Source organism: Mus pahari, chromosome 12, assembly GCF_900095145.1.
Source record: "Mus pahari chromosome 12, PAHARI_EIJ_v1.1, whole genome shotgun sequence".
In the NCBI taxonomy this organism is placed as follows: Eukaryota; Metazoa; Chordata; class Mammalia; order Rodentia; family Muridae; genus Mus; species Mus pahari.
Window position 1 is genome coordinate 12,743,321 of NC_034601.1, and position 3,846 is coordinate 12,747,166.

Below are 3,846 nucleotides of genomic sequence, written 5' to 3' on the forward strand. Positions count from 1 at the left end.
ACTTTGTAGACCAGGCTGGCCTCGAACTCAGAAATCCGCCTGCCTCTGCCTCCCAAGTGCTGGGATTAAAGGCATGCGCCACCACGCCCAGCCTCAAAGCAACTTCTAATTGTTACCTCTTGTAAAATAAAAAAGTAAATGACATACTTCCAACATATAACAACATAAAGTATACATTATATTCCATTGAGAAACTACTGGACCAAAGCAAGACTGAAATCCAGCAGGGCAAACATCAAATTCTCTGGCTCTGTACACAGCACCGAGGTGCTTAGCTGATTCTCCCTTCCAGAGTTTTCGTCTGTAACATACTTTTTCTCTTCAACTGTGTGCAGCTCTTCTTGGTAGATACCCTATGGCTCTGGCATCTCCAACATCTAGGTCTCCATTAACACCCGGGCTTCACTGTCACAGCTTTATGCAGCCCCCACTCTCAGGGCTTTCACTCACCCCTTTAGTCATGTGTACTCCAGGACTCCAATGACAGCGTTGTGTGGACAGTACTGTCAAGTTTAGCTGCCAGCTTTAGTTTCCTTGGCTTAACTCATATTTGCAGGAGCAGACAATCCCTCAACCTTCTCACAGTAGGCTTGGCTGGGCAGGTCACTCCTTGAGGCCAGCTTCCCTGTGTTCCAGCGCTAGAGGCCTCAATTTAATCTCCTTATCTCTTTCTGTACAAGCCTTGGCTACAACATTACGTTTCCGGATACTTTTTCTTTTCAAACTGTACACTTTTTTTTTATTTCTTTCTTCTCCACTTGCTCTTTTTCAGTATAGGATGCACAAAGCTATTTATTGATAATTACATCACAGAGTCAATATTAGACTGTCTTGACATCTTTTCCATCAAGGAAATCAATCTATTACTTTTAAATTTAGCCTCAGGCAGGTTCTTAGCACAAGGGCAGAAGCAGCCATATATTTTTACCAGAATTATCACAAGAATGGCTTCTAGTCCTGTTATGTTCCCTCTGGAACATCTTGATCTGACCCTCCACAGTCCTCCTTGCAGTAGAAATATCTTCATGAAAACAGGGCATGAGGGCAGAACAGCTCTGCGCTGTGTGCTGTGAATCTTCATTGGTACCCTGACTGGAGTTATCACCATCTAGGAGACTGTAGATGTGCTGATGAGAGTATTTCCAGATATTAATTGATGAGGGAAGATCCACCATAACTGTGGGAGGATCAATACCATGGGCTGGGGATGCAGACCAAATACTAAGGAGAAAATCATTTAAATGACAGCATCCCTTCTCTCTGCTTCCTGTGCTGTGACAGCTCTGCCCAACCATGCCCTTCCTCACACTATGGATGGACTGACATCTTTGAAATAATGAGCCTCAATAAATTTCTTCTCAAAAAAAAAAAAATGAGATTGAGGAAGATGCTTATATTTGGCTTAAAGAACTGGAAAGATGGAGAGGTTCTTAGGGAAAATATGTGGCAATGGGCAGAGGGAAGCTTGGGAGGGCTTTTGTGGTGACGGGTTAGATAGTTGGGGAGAGAGAACATCTGGGCCCGGAAGACAGGGAAAGAAGAGACGACAGGCTTCCCTGTGGACTACTGCAGTGCTGACCTGAGTGGAGTGCACAGCTCCCTTTGTGACTAGGAAGAGAACTCACTGTCTCTAAGGTGACACACATAAATCCTGACCACTTACGGTGGCCGTGCTTTATACCATGATGACAGCTGATAGGTCACCGACCCGGTCTCCCAGTGAAGCATGAGAAATCCTCTGGGTAGCTTCTCATTCTCAAATACAGAAAGGTCCTTAAGTAAAAAACTAAGGAAAGGCTGGGCAGTGGTGGCGCATGCCTTTAATCCCAGCACTTGGGAGGCAGAGGCAGGTGGATTTCTGAGTTCAAGGCCAGCCTGGTCTCCAAAGTGAGTTCTAGGACAGCCAGGACTACACAGAGAAACCCTGACTCAAAAAACCAAAAAAAAAAAACAAAACAAAAACAAAAACAAAAACAAAAACAAAAAAACCTAAGGAAAGCTGACTAGAGTATGGGCTTCGGTAAAGGATAGCGTATTGACAATGGTTTGCTGATTGTGAAATCAGGGTACCACATTCTAGTAAGATGCTAATAATGAAGGGGCACTATGGACTTTTCCCAGGAATCGCCTCAGAGGAAGGGTTTGTTTTGGCTCTAGATTCCTGGCAGGGAAGCACAACAGTGTCCTTGGCAACCGAAGGGACTCCTGCCTGTGAGGACTCCAGCAACCTGCTTCTATCACACCAGCCAATTGACAGCACAGACCTCAAACTATTACTGTGTGTTTCTCTAACCCAAAAGTCCCATCCCTATGACTGTCAGGTCCCACAACCTCCATCTTTTCAAATATTGGGACCAGGAAACCAACCCCCAAAGAGACAGCTCCTTTATGCCTTTTTTACAGTCTGGTACCACGATCAACAGGGGCTGTAGTACCAACTCTCTTCCATTCTGAGGATGATTTGACTGTGTTGGGAGCTTAATCCTTCAAATTCATGTATTGATGGTATTTGGGGTTAGACACATAGGCTACTCAGCTTCTGTGGCTATGACAAAACACCTGGCATAAACAACTTAAAGGAATAAGAGATTTATTTTGGATTGTGTTTTCAAAAATTTTAGATTACATTTGCTTGGTTCCATCGTTGTGGGACTGTGGTAGCAGAACATCATGGGGGAGAGGGAACACTTTATCAGAAATGCTTACCTCACGATGACCAGGGAGCAGGGATGGGGTGTCAGGACAAGATATAGCCCTTAAGAACATGCATATAATGATCTATTTTGTCCCCCTAGACACCACTGCCAAATGTGGTTTTACTACTTCCAAACAACATAATCGGATTATGTAGCCACCCGCTGGCTATTCCACTGGCTACATAAGAGACCTCATGCTGCAATCCCCTCATAGTGAGTGACTCCACTAGCTGTAGAGTTAGTTTTCAGCTTTGAGCTTCTTTAGGGTACTCATTTCCAAAGTATATAAGCGAGGCAGTGAGTGTGAAGCCCAGAGACGGTGGTTTTTCACAACACGTGGGAGGCCTGATCTGGCATGCTTCTTTCCTGAGCATTTAATGCCTTACCATGTGGGGATGGGGAGGTCAACCTTGTGAAGGGAAAAGTGGGACGGAGAGCGAGGCGTCACAGGCTCCTGCACTCTATCCTGATCTGCTATACAAAGCATTAGATTTAAGCTGACTCCTGGCACACCAACAAAAAGGACCCAAGGCCAGGGCAGTGGCTGCTTCCCAGTCTTATAAGCTTAAGTGCTGGGCAATAAACTTAGATCTGTGACCTGATGTTAGTCTCTGGAGTTGGATTTCCTAGGATTCATCATGTGACTCCTTCACCTCTCACCCCTCCCCCCAACCCCCATGGGTTTATCCAAAGAAACAGTACTACCCGGAAAATGTGACATCTGTGCTGGGCAGGCCAGTATGACAGCTATCCAATGTTTCCTAACATTTTTGAACTGATCAAATTTGAATTTGAATGGATAAAACTTAAGCTTAATTGCTTGAGCTTAAAGTTGTATAATGATAAATATGTTAATAAAATATTAGTTAGGAATACAGACATGCTAATCTTGTATTGGGGACATCGGATAAGAGCAAATAGAAAGTAAACATAAAATATAGGAATGGCAACTAATTCCTTATTTTTAGACAATGGTATCTTAAAAAGAAATGTCTCCTTTATGAAATATCCCCTCGCTATAATTGTGTGTGGATCTGGAGTTTTTTGTTTTTTGTTTTTTTTTTTTTTTTTTGGTTTTTCGAGACAGGGTTTCTCTGTATAGCTCTGGCTGTCCTGGAACTCACTCTGTAGACCAGGCTGGCCTCGAACT